Raw genomic sequence first — 19,761 nt, forward strand, 5'->3', positions numbered from 1 at the left:
AAATTGTAGTTAAAATTCTATATGTACAAAAACTCACATGCACAATCCACCAGATTCATATGGTTTTATGGGTATGTAATGCAAAATATATAATGAACATAAATCCAATAGGTTTTATAATCTGCTGCAGAGAAGTAAAATAATATTTATTATCTATCTAATTTGGTGAGGCTGATATAACCTTTATACAAAAAGAGAAAAGGATGGAATGTAAAGAAAAATCATTAGGCAATTTGACTCATGAACACAGAGCCAAATCCAACAAAATAATTAATGATAATAATAATAATAACAAACACACACATTCCCTACAACTATATGGTCAATTAATCTTCAACAAAGCAAGAAAGAATATCCAAATGGAAGTTACAGTCTCTTCAACAAATGGTGCTGGGAAAATTGGAGAGCAACATGCAAAAGAGTGAAACTAGGCCACTTTCTTACACCAAACACAAAAATAAAATAAAAATGGATGAAACACAAATATAAAAACAAAATGGGTGAAACCCCTAAATGTGAGACAAGAAATCATTAAAATCCTAGAGGAGAACACAGGCAGTAGTCTCTTTGACATCAGCCATAGCAACTTCTTTCTAGATATACCTCCTGAGGCAAGGGAAACAAGAGCAAAAATCAACTATTGGAATTTCATCAAAATAAAAATCTTCTGCACAGTGAAGGAAATAATCAACAAAACTAAAAGGCAACCTACAGAATGGAAGAAGATATTTGCAAATGATCTATTGGATTAAGGGTTAGTATCCAAAATCTATAAAGAACGTATCAAACTCAACACCCAAAAAATAAATAATCCAATTCAAAAATGGACAGAAGAAACGAATAGACACTTCTCCAAAGAAGACATACAGATGGACAACAAACACATGAAAAGATGCTCCGCATCAGTCATCATCAGGGAAATACAAATCAAAACCACACTGAGATAACTACCTCACACCTGTCAGAACGGCTAACATTAACAACTCAGGCAACAACAGATGTTGGCGAGGATGCGGAGAAAGAGGATCTCTTTTGCACTGTTGGTTGCAATGCAAGCTGGTGCAGCCACTCTGGAAAACAGTATGGAGGTTCCTCAAAAAGTTTAAAATAGAACTACCCTACAACTAGTAATTGCACTATTAGGTTTTACCCAAGAGATATAAAAATGCTAATTCAAAGGGTTACATGCACCCCAATGTTTACAGCAGTATTTTCTGCAATAGCAAAATTATGGAAACAGCCCAGGTATCCAATGACTGATGAATGGATAAAGAAGATGTGGTACATATATACAATGGGCTATTACTCAGCCATAAAAAAGAACGAACTCTTGCCATTTGCAACAACATGGGTGAAGCTAGAGAGTATTATGCTAAGTGAAATAAGTCAGTCAGAGAAAGACAAATACCATATGATTTCACCCATATGTGGAATTTAAAAGATAAAACAAATGAGGGGCACCACTAACCTCAGTCAGTTAAGTGTCCAACTCTTAATTTTGGCTCAGGTCATGATCTCACAGTTTTGAGAGTTCAAGCCCCACACCGGGCACTGTGCTCACTATGCAGAGCCTGCTAGGAATTCTCTCTCTCGCCTTTCTCTCTGTGTCCCTCTCCATCTTGTACTCTCTCTTTCAAAATAAATAAACTTTAAAAAGGGGGGGGGGAGAGTGCCTGGATGACTCAGTTGGTTAAACGTACAACTTCGGCTCAGGTCATGATCTCACGGTTTGTGAGTTTGAGCTCCACGCTGGGCTCTGTGCTGACAACTCAGAGCCTGGAGCCTGTCTTTGGATTCTGTATCTCCCTCTCTCTATGCCCCCCCCCCCCTCTGCTCACCCTGTCTCTCTCTCCTTCTCTCAAAAATAAATAAAACATTAAAAAAAATTTTTTTAAAGAAAAGAAAATAAATGATCACAGAGAGGGGAAAAGGAGAGAGAGAAAAAAAACAAGAAACAGACTCTTAACTAGAGAGAACAAACTGATGGTGACGAGAGGGGAAGTGAGTGGGGGGATGGGTTAAGTAAGTGATGGGGATGAAGGAAGGCTCTTGTTGTAATGAGCACCAGGTGCTGTATGGAAGTGTTGAATCACTATTTTGTACATCTGAAACTAATATTACATGGTATAATAACTGAAATTTAAATAAAAACTTAAATATATATATAATATTTATGTCCAAAAATAATATATATTATTGTTTTGTGTTCTTAAAAATATTTGTAAATGTATTATCGTTGTGTTTCTTGCGTTAACCCTAATGAATCATAACTGAATATATATTGTGATTCATTGGGATTAGTGCAAGAAACACAATGATAATAGCATTTACAAATATTTTTAACACACAAAATAATAACATGTTGTTTATGGACACCTACATATACTAAAAGTAGACAAACTTGAATGGGAATAATACAGGACTAATTTCAGGAAAGTTGGCACTCCTGGAGCGGAAGGAAGGAATTGGGAATAAAGATGATGCCACTTTCACGGCATCTAATTTATTTTTCTTAAATTGGACACTTTGAAGCTAATATGGCAAATATTAGCATCTTTTTAAAAATCTTGATAATATTCATGGATGTGTTATTTTCTCTGCTTTTCTCTTTGCTTGAAGTTTTAATAATTACACATACACTGTAGTGTCTGTTTTACATTCACTAAAATCTATGGGGATTGTGGAGGTTCATTGCTACATGGTTAGTGGGGACTCCCAAATATCACTCTCTGTGGGTTTTTTTTTAGAGGTATTAGTTTCTCCAAACCTCCAATTTCCTGCCTGGGGTGTTTATCCAGCTGCAGATATCTTTGCAGCCCAACATCTGTTTCCAGCACAACACCTACACCTCTCCCTCTTACATGTCAGTACCACAGAGTCCAGGATATTCTTATTTCTCCTGAAAATAAATAGTTTTCTTGAGGACAGGGCTGGACTAATCACATTACTGTGTAGGATAGGAATGGGTATCTAGGACTTTTAACTTGTCCTTTCAGCTCTTCTAAAGATCTCCCCCCTCAGTTTTCATCACATCCCTTCACCTCTATCTTTCTAGTGTCCTGGGTCCTTGAATTTCTCAGTTATTCTAGAGTTTTGACAGGCTAATCAACTGGCATTGGTGGCATCCCTCTGTATTTCCTTAGATTTTAGCTGCTCCCACTCTGTTACTCCCACCCAATAGTCCATTTCCTATCTTCAAAACATCTAAGATCCTACCAAAGCTCACCTACTGTTACCTGCTCCCTCCATTCCCTTTGCTCCTGTGGACATGTACTTTAAAAAAAAAAAAAATGTGGGGCACCTGGGTGTCTCAGTTGGCTAAGCATTGGACTCCTGATCTCCTGGGTTCATGAGATCAAGCCGCATGTTGGGCTCTGTGCTGGCAGTGTGGAGCCTGCTTGGTATTCTCTCTCTCCCTCCTTCCTCTCCCTCTCCCTCTTTCTCAAAATAAATGTAATTAAAAAAATATATAATTACTATAACTTTAGAAAAATTTGCAAAGAAGCATAGTTAAATGTGTTTTCAACATTTTCAATCAGAAAACTTGTTTTTCCAGTTTAAAATAATAGCATAAAATAAATGTATATTTCATTTTTAGTGTAAAGATTTTCCATATAGTACTATCAGATGCAAAGTTAAAGGACTGTTCTGAGATAAACCAAATAGTAGAATATTACAACTCCAACAAAGACTGACATCCTTGCTAAGACTAGTCAAACAATGCTTCAAAATACTGTAGGTATCTGTTTTGAAGTAACGAGGTAATTTACCCCAGTAGGTAGATTCTTAAATCCTTTACTAGAAGTACTAGTGTTTAAACCCCTTTCCTCTCATACTGTGGGAATAACAGGGTGTCTTTTCAACCACTAGTTTCAAACTGGTGGCTTATAGGAGCACCTGGGAGTCTCAGTTGGTTGAGGGTCCAACTCTTGACTTTGGCTCAGGTCATGATCCCAGGGGCATGGGATTGAACCCTGTGTCAGGTTCCGAGCTGAGCATGGAGCCTGCTTAAGATATTCTTTCTCTCACTCTCTCTTCCTCTCTCTCTTCCTCTCTCTCTCTCTCTCTCTCTCCCTTCTGTCCTTCTCCCCCATTCACACTCTCTTTTGAAAATAAATACAAGATGAATAAATTTTGAAAAAACCTCGTGGCTTATACACATCAGTAGTCTTACTTGGCTTATGTTTAAAATAAATTTTAACATGCATTTAGGTTAGGGCGACAGTGTCCTGTTTGAAACAAATCCCATACCCTCTATTTTCTCAACCCTCTTCTTGACTTACATATTTACATTATCTCTCTATGCTCTGTAGTTAATTTAGGTTTACAACCCTCATTTGGAATTCTCAGCAAACTGAAGCCAGAGCCTTCTAAATGAACCCAACTCTTAACAAAGAGAACAATTTTAAGGCATCAGCATTATAAAGACATCTGAAATGATACCTTCCTTTTACAGACAGTAACAAAATATAAAAGAAAAATATAGGTTCAGTAAGTCACAACAGAACTAACTGCTTTCTATGAGTATCACTTTGGATGTTTTCAGAGAAACACAGAGCAATCCCTGACTCCCTGTGCTCTTAGTCCAGATTAGTTAATGAGTAGCCTTCAAATATTTATAAGGAAAATGCTGTATTTTGCTTGGGGAGTAGCCTAAGAGTTTCAGCTAAAATTTGGTGGTTTCACCTTGAAACGTCTGCTACCTCGACTTACAACAGCTGGAGGCCAGTGCTCTGAGAAAAAGCCTGGCTAACAGAGCAAAGCCTCAAAAACATCCCATCTCAAGTTTTATGACTCCCTAATGGCTTGAATCACTTGTAGGTCTTTTTAATACCTGCTGTCAGTTTGGAAATGTTTCTCACTTGGCAACTGGATAAGGACAATAAACTTGTCAAGCAGGCAACTAACTATTCAATCTATTATTAAAAACATAAAATCCAAAGAAATGGAAAAGCTGTTTAGGTCTATGGCTGCTCACTAACACTTTTCATCCATAATGTCTTTTAAAAGCACTTCCTGAAGTTTATTCCCTTATTAAGAGAATTATCAGAGAATAAATTATGTGGCAATAATCTAGTGCTCTTTCTAAATAACAAAGAGGAGCAATAAATATGAGAAGATATTTATATTATGTGCTTTTAATAACTACTGCTAGTCACAAACACATTATTTTAATTAAGGAAAGGTTTAGCAGAAATCAGTTATGGAAAGTATCTGTGGCTAACCCTTTTGTTTCCAGAATAAAATGCAAAGGTAAATTTAAATTTTTGTTTCAGGAGAGAGTAAGTTCGTTGAATACACGAATGTCATTCCCAGACTCAGGGTTTATTTTGTTGCTCCTGAAATAAACTTCCAACTCTTCTTTCACATACTAAAATATGTACTTTCAAAATAACTCCTATCTGTTCAGTAATAAAATGAAGCCCGGTAATACTGGAAGAATTACAATTAATAAGACCTCTTCATTTTTATTCAGGAATAGGGTTAAGATACTTGAGAGACATTAACTCTACAGAGTACATCCATGTACTATGGTTCCAAAATCACTGCTAAGAAAACTTGCAACCTCTGGATTTTAAAAGAGTTCAATCAGATAAATATTATTAAAATTACCTATGGTACATGGACTATTTCAATATGAACACCTTATTCATTTTGACCAAAAATCCATTGGTTACCAGTTATCACTTACTTATAATAGGATTTTATTGAGGGGGGTCACAATTCAATGTATTAGAAACATGAAATGATTTAATTTTTCCCCTATCTACTCTAGGAGCTACAAACTGGTAGCCTAAAAACTTAAGCGGTCTTCTGTTTTTCCTGTAGAGTTTAAAATAAAATTGAATATGAATTTAAGTGAAGCATGCACTCTCTTACTTGTCACAGGTCCATACTCTCTGTGGCAGGTAGAATCCAATTGCAAGATGGCCCCTGAATTCTCATCCACTGGGACACACCCATGTATGTAATACCTCGCTTTCGACTGTGGCTAAGACCTGTGAATAGGATGGATGATGCCACTCCCACTGATAGTTACAATATATTGCCAAGGTAAAGTTCTTTCCAGATTCAGTTAAGGTTCCTTATCAGTTGACTTTAAATTATTCTAAAGGACAGTATCCTGGTGGGCTTGACCTAATCATCTGTGCTCATTCGGAGAATGTCTTGGCCCTTCCTCAAGCAGCAAAGATGCTTTCTGGCTGGCCTTGAAAAAGCAACCAGTCATGCTGCGAACTGCTTATGAAGAGGGGCAGCTGAGGGCCTGAATTCCACCACTGTAAGGAACTGAATACTGCCAACAGCTTGACTGAGCTTGGAATTAGATCCTGAGCTCCAGAGGAGAATGCAGTCTGTCTGACACATTGATTGCAGTCTTGTGAGATCCTGAGCTGAGGACCCAGCTAAGTCACTCCCACACTCCTGATCCCCTGGAAACAGTGAGATAATAAACATGTGTCATTTTAAGCCACTCAATTTGTGAAGATTTATAACTCAGCAATAGAAAAATAATATGCTCTGTATTGCCTCAATACTCACCGTGATTCACACATACCCTCTTTTCCATCTTTTTACAACTTAGAGAATTTCTTTCATGTTATCAGTTTCAGTTACTAAAACTTAGTTCTATCCAGTTCATAGTTTTAACTTCATAGAAATGTAAAGATTGTCCTCTCACCTAGTACAAGTTACAGCTGTAGCCCTGCCTGCTTGGAGTAACGTGGCTAAAGTTCTGTCTTTCCCACTTTTTTCAGGGTCTAGAGTTCTGTATTAGGTTCTGTAAGGAGGAAAAGGAGGGAGATATTACTGCATTGGTGTATGTGTTGGGAGGTTTGGGCTATGTGGTCTGATTTACTGTTTACAAAGGTGGTATTCATGCCTTTCTGAAGCATGTTCAGCATCCTGAAGCCCCCGTCTGTTGCTGAGGATTCCCAGAGAAGGGCAGTTGGATTTCTCTTGGTCTCTTGCCAGTGGACTACACCCCTGTCTTTTCCACATTGAGAGAATGACTCCTTGTCCCTGAACCTGTCTGAAAGCCCAGTGTTCTTCCTCTAACCATACACTCACCCATGGGGGGGGAGACCTGGGTACCCACAGGTTCTCTTCTATCACTTCTGAGGAGAACTGGGACAGGATGAGGTTGCCCCCACCTCCTGGCATGTTATGCTACAATACCTTCAAGCCCTGCTGGAAAGCTCCTTTAATTCTCCTGCCTTGAGAAATACATAAGAGGGAACTAGTCTTGAAATTCACCAATGCTTTCCAACTTCAGGGAACGCTTATCAGGCTCTCTCACAAAATCAGGAGTAGTACCACATTTGGTCTACATAGACTTTAGTTCAATATTCATCCAGCCAGAGAATAAAAAGAAAGATTCCTTTTTTGGACACAAATACTCTGCATCATTGGTACCTTCCCTTAAAATTTACAGCACAAGAGATTTTTCCTCAAATGAGCTTCAGTTAAACTTCCTGGACAATAGGAAAATTCTTACCTCTAGTGGCATAATTAATTTATACAAGAATAAAACCAGCTATTTAAGGAGAGAAAGTTGTAAAGCATTAAAGACCAGCAACATCTATACTCTGTTATTCCTCCCCACAAATAAAATTTATACTTATTCACCATTCAAGGAAACAAATGTCAAAACATTTCCATCAATTTTTCCCTCCTACTATCTTCACCAAAAATAGAAAAGGAAGAAGCCCAGGCCCTACGTTTGATTTTCCATACAGTTAATTCTCAGTAAACAGCACCAACCGGACTGAGACCCATTCACAAAAAAATCAAAAGCTTATTCCAAGTAATTGTGGATCTATCATCTTACTGATCTCAGAGCTGAACCCACCTTCTGTCTGCCGTAACTCCTAGAAAAGGCTCTGGTGCACAAATCATCTGCCCCAGTCAGAAATGGAACAAACATCAAACTTGAAAAGCTACACATCCATTCAGGAAAGCATACATTTTCAGTGCCATCTTAAACTAATCAACTTTATTTTTTTTAGAGAAATTTTACGTTCACAGCAAAATTTAATGAAAATCGCATGCAGTTTCCATATACCTCCATTTCCCCCATTAACACACAACCTCCTGTACTACCATTATCTGTCACCACAGTGGTGCATTTGTTACAATTGAGAAGCATCCTCTGACACATCGTTATCACCCGAAGTCTATAATTTACATTAGACTTCAGTCTTAGGGTTGTACAGTCTGCAGGTTTTGATACATGTATAATGATATGTAGCCTGCATTGTAGTATGGACCATAATAGTTTCACTGCCCTAAAAACCTGTGTTGACACATAATCATACAAAGTCCAATAGTTTATATTAGAGTTCACTCCTGATGTTGCACAGTCTAGGGTTTTGGACAAATGTATGTCATATATTCACATGTACAATATACAGAGTATTTTAACTGCCCTAAAAATCCTCAGTTCTCTATCCAACCCCACCCCCCCTGCCAACGCCAGCAACCACTGACCTTTTTAATGCCTCCATAGTTTTGCCCTTTGCAGAATGTCATATGGTTGAAGTCGTAGATGATGCAGTCTTTTTCAGATTGGCTTCTTTCAGTCAGCAATGTGCATTTAAACTTCCTTTACATTTTTTTTTATTGCTTGATAGCTCATTTCTTTTTAGTGCTGAATAGTCCATTGTTTGAGTGTGCCATAGTTTGTTAATCCTTTCACCTACTGAAGGACATTTTGGTTGCTTGCAACTCCTGATACTTAAGAACAAAGCACCTATAGACATCTGTGTCCAAGTTTTTATGTGGACGTATGTTTTTAATTCACCTGGGTAAGTACCAAGGAGCAAGATTGCTGGATCATACAGTTAGGCAATGTTAGTTTTGTAACAAACCGCCAAACTCTCTTCCACAGCAGATGTACTGTTTTTTATTTCCACCAACAATGAACGAGAGCTCCCGTTGTTGTTCCTCATCCTTGCCAGCATTTGGCATTGTCAATGTTTGGAATTTTGACCATTCTAATATGTATATAGTAATATTTTGTTGTTATTTTAATTTGCATTTCCCTGATGACCCAAGATGTAAAGCATCTTTATATATGCCTTCTTGCCATCTGTATATCCTCTTTGGTGAGGTATCTGTTAAACTATTTGAGTCACTTATTAATCAGGTTGTCTGTTTTCTTATTGTTGAATTCTAAGAGTTCTTTCTATTTTGATAATATCCTGTATTAGATGTGTCTTTTGGAAATATTCTCTGACGCTTGCCTTCACATTCTCTTGACATTGCCTTTTACAGAGCAGAAGTTTCTAATTTTAATAAAGACTAGCTTATCAATTCTTTCTTTCATGGATGGTATCTTTGATATTGTATCCAAAAAATCATCATCATACCCAAGGTCATTTAGGTTTTCTCCTATGTTATCTTCTGGGAGTTTTATACAGGTAGATGGTTTTATACAGATAGATGGTTGATTACTAAAATAACACCTAGTACATAGTAGCCAAATTTTTACTGAATCATTTTATTTATTTACTTATTTATTTGGTATACCTGTGTGCAGTATAATAAAGAATTTGTTTGGTTTTTGCCTAAGGTTTCTGACAAGGAGTTTCAAAAGCTCTTAGAAATTCCTGAGTGATCCGAATCTTTGCAATGCTAAAGACTCCTGTGGACCCCTAAGTAGCTTCACAATGGAGCTGGTCACCAGGAAGACCAACAAATAATTATAGGGTTGAACTTTCTTCCCCTTCACCCTCCAGGGAGGGGAGGGAGACTGCAGATGGAGTTCAATAGCTCGGTCATTAATTGAATCAATTAATGAAACTCAGGGGTACTTCCTGTTTGGTGATCACATTGATATGCTGGGAGAGAGAACCACCCCAGTGCCACAGGTAGAGGGCAAGACATCTCAGTATTTGAGATGCTCTCAGACCTTGCTCTATGTGTACGTCATATAATAAAGTCTAGGGCTTTCCTGAGTTGAGTTGCTCTAGTGTATTATCAAACTTGTGCTGGGTAGTGGGAACTCTCTAACTGGTGGTCAGTTGGTCAGAAATGTAAGTGGCTTCAGGATCCCAAGAACTTGTGCCTGGCTTCTAACATAAGGGTGTCTGGATGGGGACTCTATCCTTAAACCTGTGGATCCTGATCATAACTCTGGGTTATGCATCGGGAACTGCACTGAATTGCAGTTCCCCAGGTGGGACTAAAACAGAATACTGTGTTTAACAAACCATTTAATTGCATTTCCACAAGTGTGTACATTGTATTTGTCTAGTATCTACAACCAAGGCCCAGTCTCAAATTACAAACACTCACAATTAGTGCACAGAATCATTTTTAAACTAACTTCAATAAAATGACAAATAGGAGTCCAATCAACACATTTATTTTTTCCATGCTGCTGAATATTTGCCTTTATTTCCTTTTTAGCCAGTGACCTATGTATATATTTGTTTCTCTGAGTAGTATCATTAAGTAAAATTTTATAAATATAAAAATAGAATTGAGATGCCAGGAACTACAAACTTTGAAATGCATTAAGGTAAATCAAGCCATCATTAACAGTACCTGAAATATATTGTAACTACTGCATCAATACATAATGGGACACTCATTAATTTTATGCATTCCATGAAGATTATATTCTAATAGTTTCTAGGTTAGCAGGGGTAAGTAAATTAGGCAAAACATTAGGCAGGCATTAGAAAAGCAGGTGATTCCTATTACCTTGGGTTTTCATAAGCTGAGATAAGTAAGGATCTACAATAGAGGCAATCAATTATCTCAAAAGAAATTCAAATTCAAAAATCAATAACTGGCTTTCTTTGTGCAAGGGGAATATCTAATAGCAGCAATCAGTAACTAGGGCAACTTCTAACCTGATACATTTAGCCAAAATGATTTCAATTTCTATCTCCAAGTATGTTTTAATGCTTCTATTCCATCTTATTACTTTGAAATTTTTCATTAGAGATTCAAGGCTTTTCAGAGCTGAAAGTCACCATAGAAATTATTATAAGAGAACATCTGCTGGAGACACCTTAGGAAGTTAAATTTGAATTTGCTTTAAATATGTAATAAGGGTGATTGTTAATATTACACTAATTCTTTTGCTTAATGAAAGCAAAGTGAATAAATATAGGTGCTGTGTTTCATATGTAAGGACTGTAAAAATGGGCAGATTTTATCTTTATATCATCACATATAAAATAGATTTGTTAGCAAATCAATAGAGCAAAGGAAGAAAATGTTTCTTCTACTGGAGAGTAAAGGACAACCACTGTTTCAGTCACCACTTAACAGCAGTGTTTGCATTCAAACAATGAACTGTTAATTACAAATGATTGTTATCTGTATGTAAAAACAAGTTCTCAAAGATATGTATATAGCCCACTTCTTCCTCCCTGAATCCCATCAACAAAATATCTCTAAGCGCTTGAACCTACACCAACTAAATTACATTTTTTAAATTTTCTATAAAAAATGAAAATATTCTATAAATTTGACTTCATAAGGTCATATTCCCTCTCAGCTAGGACAAATTAAGAAAATTTTTTCAATGTGTGCAAAGAACTAACTAGCTTAAAATCTCTTGATTACTATTCTTGCAGTGGAAAAATTTTAAGGCATCTTTTTTTTAAAAGAACCCAGAAATGAGCCTAAACTAATTAATCCCACTCCCAACAGTTTATTTAAAATTCTACATCTTTCTACTTTTTCAGTAAAGATCATTTAAAAAGAGTTCTGAAAATAAATACATAAACAAATGGGGTGCCTGGGTGGCTCAGTCGGTTGAGTGTTAAGCATCCGACTTTAGCTCAGGTCATGATCTCACGGTTCCTGAGTTCAAGTCCCGCATCGGGCTCTGTGTTGACAGCTCAGAGCCTGAAGTCTGCTTTGGATTCTGTGTCCCCCTCTCTCTCTCTCTGCCCCTCCCTCGCTCACGCTCTCTGTCTCTCAAGAGTAAGTAAAACATTAAAAAAAATTTGTTTAATACATAAACAAATGATGAATACATAAGTTAAATAATTCTAATTGCCAAATATAGATGATACCTGCTAGAAACGTAGATTTTAAATTGTGTTGGGTATAACAAGACTTCTCAACCTCAGCATTATTGACATTTTGAGTTGGATAATTCTTTGTCATGGAAGGCTGTCCTGTGCATTGTTGGATGTTTAGTAACATCCCTGGTTTCTGTTCACAACATGCCAGTAATATCTACCCTCTACCTTAGTTCTGACAATCAAAAATGCCTTGGAACACTGCCAAATGCCCCCCAGGGATGGGTCCAAAATTACCCCCAATTGAGAACCACTGGATAGTTTGTTGAAAATACAGAATGCTGGGGCGCCTGGGTGGCTTGGTCGGTTAAGCGTCCGACTTCGGCTCAGGTCACGATCTCGCGGTCCGTGAGTTCGAGCCCCACGTCGGGCTCTGTGCGGACAGCTCAGAGCCTGGAGCCTGTTTCAGATTCTGTGTCTCCCTCTCTCTGTGACCCTCCCCCGTTCATGCTCTGTCTCTCTCTGTCTCAAAAATAAATAAACGTTAAAAAAAAAAAAAAAAAAAAAAAAAAAAAAAAAAAAAAGAAAATACAGAATGCTGAGTCCCATCTCCCAGCATTCTGATTCACAAAGTCTGAAGAGGTCTCCATTTTCTTTTTTACAACCATTCTGCATTTTTCTTATGTGGGTATTCCCAAACACCATTTTGAGAGCCACTACATATTTATTTGCAAGCAACTTCATATGGAGGGGAGAGACATTCACAAAACACTAAGCGTTCAGCAATCTGACCTCAAACAGCCCTTCTGACTGCCCGAAGTTGAGAGGCAGAAGGAAAATCACAAAATGGGCTCTCATTAATCAGTAAACTGTATATCTTTTTGAGCCTCACAGTATATAGAATATCTTCATGAGCTCTGGAGTCTCTCAACAATCCTCTGAGGGACATAAGATATTTTATAAACAGGCTTCCTACCATTTCTACCTCATTAGGAGTTACGTTTCTAGTTTGTGTGATCATGAATATCAGCACAACAAAAGCTAATCAACTCTTTTAACTGGGATGGCATCCCTAGAGGAAACAGATGCAGGGTCATCTTATTTAAAATTATACACCTAAAATCTGCTAGAATTCAAAGCTTGGGACTTTTCACATGTAAAAGTTTTTTTGGGTTTTCTTTTTTTTCTTCCCCCCCATGATCCACACCTCCTCTCCTTCAGTAGGCATAACTAGGTCAAACAAATCAGTTCACTATAAACTGGTCATTCAGGAGTTCTATACTCTTACCTATACATGTCACTAAAATCATATGTGAATATGTGTAAGCAAAGATTTTTGAATAAATTTTAGTATTTTTCCCATCAAATCATTTACAAATATAGTACTCATTTTAATTAATCTCCCATCTTCTCTGCAAGCTGAATGTTTTTGTTGTCTTTTTTAGAAGTCACGTTACTCCTTATCTACCTTATGGTCAAATAAATTCTCTTTTCCCATGGTCTACTGTCAAACCTATCCTGCACTGTGCAACTGACTTTTATGAACTAAATACAAGAGTGCACAGTTATTGCTGTCAAATTTATCTTCTTGATTCAACCCAAATGTCCACTCGGTATAAACCAAATAATCAAACTGGTGATAAGGCTAGATGTAAATTCCTGTGCAAGTCCGATATAACCTCTATCTTTCCTTTTAATCTTTTCCCCAATCATTATTAAGAGATATTTATACTTCTAAGGTCCTCCGAGCAAGATGAAATCATAAGGACATGTCAGGTAAATAGAACAGCACCATAAATAACTGAATGGATCAGCCCAGAGGGTATTGGCTTTCAACAGTCTACTAAATAATGCCCGAGGACATGGTATTCAAGCATCTCACTACCAGCTTTCAACTTCTCTTTTCAGACTCATCTCACCTTGATCTTCATCCTCTATGCTCTACTATGAGCCAACAGGACCATATCCTATTAGTTGAATTTCACAGGATTTCCTACCTTAAATCTTTACTCACTCTTTTGATCCACCCATTCATGAGATTCTAACTTTGCCTAATCTTTAATGTTCAACACAACCTCCTCCTCCATAAAGCCTGCCATCATTACCTCTCATTGTCCAACCTTTTAGAAAGAAATTTCTCCTCCTGACTTCTCAGAGTAATATATGAGTACATCAGCCTTAAGTTACCATCATTTGCTGATACCCTGTTCATACATTGCATTTACCTAATACCTAATACAACGTTCCGTACTTGGGAATTTTTTATTGATTTAAATGATGAGGTAATATCATATCGCAAACTTGAAACTTTTATGTGAACATTAGAAAAAGGTAGCAGCTAGAGGCAGCACAAATTACAGTAGGCTTAAGAGTAAAAAAATAAGAGTGAATAAGAAAATACTTCATAAACAATTCTGCATTGAGAAGGAACAGCAATAAAAATGTGCCTCTTCTAACCCAAGTTTTAAAAATGAGATTAATCAGTCTAATGGGCTTTCATAACCATTTCTAGCTTCTTATGATTTTCATTTCTAGTTACTATGATGATGAATAACAACCTAACAAAAGCTAATCAACTCTTTCAACTGTAGGGCAACACCAGAGGAAATGGAGTCTGATTTCAGAAAGAGCACTTCAGAAATGATGCAAAACCTATAGTGGTTACAGATGCCTAAGTAGGTTTGGGCCAAAATAGCAAATTACTTAACCAGTTCTCAGGTCACTAATTCATTTCAAAACCATTTGACCTGAAGTAAGCCTGGTGAGCTTAAGTCTGTCTACATGGAGATAAAAACTGTTTAGAGGTACTAGGCAATTGATTCCCCAAAGGACTCCAATAAAAAACAACTTAAGTTAGAGAAAAGAAAACAAGAAGTTCAGACCTTGAGCCACAAATTATTTATGCACTCCTATCATGATTGCTGAAACAGGATTTAAGTTGGGAAAAGCTTTTAAGTGAAAACTTAGATTTTTTCCTAGAATCAATAAATTTACCTGACTTCATCAGTTTAATAGAATAAAACAATACCAGTCAAATATATTTTAACAAACACTATTACTGCAAAAATATCCCTGCAATAAAAATTTGCTTAAGTAAACTAAACATATGCTCTTCTTAAGCAACAATCAAATGGCAAAATTCCAGTATGAAGAAGAGTTTTTTAAAACCTTCTACATTCACTTCAATAGGGTATTTTATCAAAATTGACATAAATTTGCCTTACAAAATCTAGTAATAGTTACCCACCAACATAGTTTATTATTACATGTCTCTGAATATACATACATAGATACATGAACACACTAACATCAACGTGATATATAATTAAAACATGCTTGAGAGCCCAGAGATCTGGATTTTAAATTCGCCATCCTTACTTTAACTCACTTTATGCCTTATGGTCACTCTACCTCTTTAGAATTGATTTCAGATGTGGAAAAGACAGATGCTTGGACTATATGAATTTTGGACCGACCGCGAAAGCTTCCCATATTGTCTGTGCCTTCATGATCTTGATCTTACATGATGGAGGTATGCAGTGCTGAGATAATCTACATCTTAACCACAAGAGTCTTAAATGTATTCTTTTTGGCACCATTATGTTAATAAAAGAAAAAAATGATATCCAAACAACAAAATAAGATTTTCCCTACACCCTACCAGCTGTCTCTAATGTTCTAGAATTCAATCTATTTCTCACCTTTCAAAAGCACAAAAAATTAAGCATTTGTTTATTCATTGAACACATCATTTTAGATCCTCTGTTTTGTGCCAGGGACTGTTCCTAGGCAGTGGGGATGCAGTGATAAACAATATAGACAAGCTATCATAAATATCACAGATCTTATAACTCGTTGAGGAGACAGATCATAAATAAGGCAAGATAGATACGAAGTATGGTAGGAGGTGTGAAGGTGGCTGAGATATAGCAGGGTGATCAAGAAAGCCCTCTTTAAAGACCTGAGATCTTGAGCTGACACCAGAGAATAGGTCATAAGCCAACAATGTAAAGAGCTGGTGGATGTGCATTCTTAGCACAAGGATGTAAAGCCAAGGGCAGGCCACCTAAAATGTGCCACCTTGACAATATTATTTTAAATAAAAGTTACTTAAGAGACATCCTGTTCGAGGACTCTCGGACCCTCCTCTGTTCCTGGGTATGCAAGAAATAAATCTCCTGTACTAAAAGTCCCCTCTTTGTGCTAATAAAAAGGAATCCTCATCACCAGAGATAGGGACCTTAAAGCAGAGAAAGCTTTATAAACAAACCTTTTTACTTTTTACTAATCTACTACCTCAACCCAAATTCCACTTAGAATTCCTTACTAATTGAAGCTCCCAAAGTTAAGGGGTTTTTTTGTCCTTTCAATTCCTCACAGATTTATTGTCTTTTCATCTATACAGTATGAAAACTGCCTGCCTTGGTCATTTCTTTAGTCCCCAGTTTCAATATTGGGCCACCATGCATGCATAATAAAACTTCGGAGTTTTTTTCCTGTTAATCTGTTTAATATAAAGATCATTCTTAGTCCAGCTAGAAGAATCTTGGCTAGAGGAAATTTTCTTCTTCCTTCACAGGGACCAGCAGAAACACAGGTCTTGGGAAGAGAAAGGCAGCGCTGTGTCGGTCATCAGGATCCACTTACAAGCAAGATCCACATGGAGCACTGGTTTAGAACTTCTATAAAGGGTCGTTAGGAATCATTTTTTCTAGATACAACAAGAAAAAACAGTCTAGGCTTTGCAAGAGTTCTTGACTCCTTTCCTAATCCCACTGGCCACATCCAGTTGATCACCAAGTCCTAGTAACTTAAATCATGATAATCTGATACTAAATGCTTAAAAGTGCCAGTCATCTGAGAGTTCTATATTTAATAATTCATTTAACCCTTATAACCTCCCTACTTTGTAGGCATATTACTATTATTATCTTTAATATGTGACCCAACAAGAGATATATGGATTGAGTAACTTTCATGAAACACAGCTATAGAGAGGTAAAATTTAGGACTCTAAGCAGCATGTCTGGCTCCAGAACCCACATTCTTCTCCATTACATTTCACCAACCCTTATGTGTCAATTCTGTCTCCTCCTTACCATCCCTACTGCCTTGGCTTTATTTAATTCAAGGACTTATCTTCTCTGGACTGGTTTCTTGCAAGGACTCTAATCATTTTCCCTGACTCCACCATCTCCGCTTCCCAGAACAATACTTTTGTTCACACTGATGCCAGTGTGGCATTAAGCACATAGTTATTGGAAACTTAAAATGTGTCTGGTCCAAATTGAGATGTGCTGTAAGTATAACACCAGATTTCAAAGTGGAAGTGTGGAAGAAAGTGTGGAAGAAAGAATGTAAACTATCTCAATAATTTTCCCTTTGATCACGTGTTACTGGGTCTTATTGCTTCAGGCCCAAATGAGCTAGCAGATTCCACAAAATGTTTAAGCCCTCTAAAGAAGATATCTGCCAGGGGTGCCTGCGTGGCTCAGTTGGTTAAGCATCCAACTTCAGCTAGGGTCGTGATCTCATAGTTCGTGTGTTCGAGCCCCGCATCAGGCTCTGTGCTGACAGCTCAGAGCCTGGAGCCTGCTTCAGATTCTGTGTCTCCCTCTCTCTCTCTCTCTCTGCCCCTTCCCCACTCACACTCTGCCTGTCTCTCAAAACTTAGTAAACCATAAAAAAAATTCAAGAAAATATCTGCCAGCATTTTGTGAAAAATCCCCAAGACAAAGAAGGTAAGACACCTAGGACCAAAGCACGGCATATTGTTTTTCCACATGTCCTGCGACACAAATGTTGGCTACATTGTTCTAAAAAAACAGCTTCCTGAAAAAAGAGAAGCTCCAAAATATGATAAAATTTTGGCCAGGAGAATAAAGGAGGCCAAAGGAAAGCTTCAGAACAGATTTCCAAGACACTGAGGTTGTCCTTTCTGAGAGCTTCCATCTCTAAAGTTGAGTTTATTAAAAAATGAGATTTTTCTAAGAGTAACAAATAAAACTAGATATTAAATAAAAAAGAGGGGTATGTGAAGAGATAGAATCCAAAAATGTGTAAGCAGGTGGCAAGAGGGGCTGTTTTCTAGAGGAAATATATATACATTTTGGAAAGGCTGCATTAAAGGGGCACCTGGGTGGCTCAGTTGGTTAAGCATCCGACTCTTAATCTTGGATCAGGTTATGATCTCATGGTTCATGGGTTCAAGCCCTGCATTGGGCTTGGTGCCAACAGCGTGGAACCTGCTTGGGATTCTCTATCTCTTTGCCCTTCCTCTGCTGCGTGCGCGTGCTCTCGCTCTCTCTCAAATAAGTAAATTTTAAAAATAAAAAAAAAAGCCTGCATTAAAAAGGTTCTTGACTTACTACTTCTCAGGGTCTTGAATGTAGTGCTAATGTGCACACCCAGGGCATTGTTGGCAGGTTCCCACTACCTCCTTGGACAACAGTGAGTGAACACATCTAGGGAAACACCTGCGCCCATCATCTCAGCCTCTTCTGTGTTCCTGTTCATACACGCTCTTACTAACCCAGCACGGACTCTTTACCAGCAGGACGTGCCACTGGCCCCTATTTCCTGCCAACCTGCTTGTGTGTCTGAGAAAAACAAGAGAGCTCCCTGGGTACCCATTCCTTAAAACATTGTTTAAATTTTGAAATTATAATATTTGAATATATTGAGTTAAGTAAAATATATTATTAAAATTGATTTTACTCGTGTGACAAAGATGGGAGGGAGAGTGAGAGGGAAATACCCCTGATGAACAGCATACTAGTGAATTAAGGTCAACTGTACAGGAAGTTTGCTTCCCAAGGATAACTGGAACTGAGAAAGACCACTTAAAGACCATAGAAAATGATAAACCGAAACTTTGTAACTATTCTTAAATGTTTAATGCAGATTTTATATTGAACAATACCAAAAATACTATGTTAATTTTTATCTTGTGTTGAAAAGATTTATATTATAGTTGAAACTATCCTAGATTCTTAAAATAAACTATGAATATACCAATAGGGCAGGACTCATTTTTTTCTTTTTTTAAATTTATAGCCCCACAGAACTTCCCTTTGCATTTACCTTTCACAGCATGATTACAAACAAGGGTCAGTTACACAGATGTATTCAAGGGCTTCCTTAATTTTCCCAAGGTCCTCTTTATAACATTTTCAAAGTCAAATCATCCTCTTTAAAATAATTATCTTGTTCTCATTCTTGTCAATTTTTATCTTATTGTTTTCTGGTTTAACTTCCACATCCTTGCTTGCCAATAGCTTTGTTCCAATTTAAGTAATTTGTCAGTATTACTAGCATATGCTTTATCCAGTAACTTTTGTGAAAATTATATTTTTACTTTATAATCATTTAGTTTTCATTCATTGTTGTACTGCCCCAAGTTCTATCAAGAGATTGATCTTCAAAGATGTTAGAATAATGGGCCAGAGATACTAGCAATGAGCAAAGAGGACATTTGAATGATGACTAATTTTTATAAGAAAGTTCATTAAACTAAAAAAAATTAAGAATAAAAAGGGGTGCCTGGATGGTACAGTCAGTTAAGCATCCGACTCTTGATCTCAACTCAGGTCATGATCTCACAGTTCATGAGTTTGAATCCCGCATTGGGCTCTGCACTGATGGCATGGAGCCTGCTTGGGATCTTTCTCTCCTGTCTCTGTCCTTCCCTGTCTTGCGTGTGCATGCTCGCTCGCTCTCGCTCTCTGTCACTCTCTCTCAAAATAAATAAATTATAATAAAGTATATCAGTTCATAG

At 37.3% G+C, this 19,761-nt stretch overlaps 1 long non-coding RNA gene across 1 annotated transcript in view; it reads left to right on the forward strand.

The window, feature by feature from the left end:
* The window catches only part of LOC109258369 (uncharacterized), a 39,891-nt gene extending 22,272 nt beyond the window's left edge, over nucleotides 1-17,619 (forward strand). The window contains exon 3 of the long non-coding RNA XR_008422681.1: nucleotides 16,564-17,619. This is a non-coding gene — a long non-coding RNA (uncharacterized LOC109258369). The remainder of the gene's footprint in view (nucleotides 1-16,563) is intronic.
* The last annotated feature ends 2,142 nt before the right edge of the window (nucleotides 17,620-19,761 follow it).

The sequence above is a fragment of the Panthera pardus genome, unplaced genomic scaffold (assembly GCF_024362965.1).
Source record: "Panthera pardus isolate Hobbes unplaced genomic scaffold, ASM2436296v1 HiC_scaffold_16, whole genome shotgun sequence".
NCBI classification, from domain to species: Eukaryota; Metazoa; Chordata; class Mammalia; order Carnivora; family Felidae; genus Panthera; species Panthera pardus.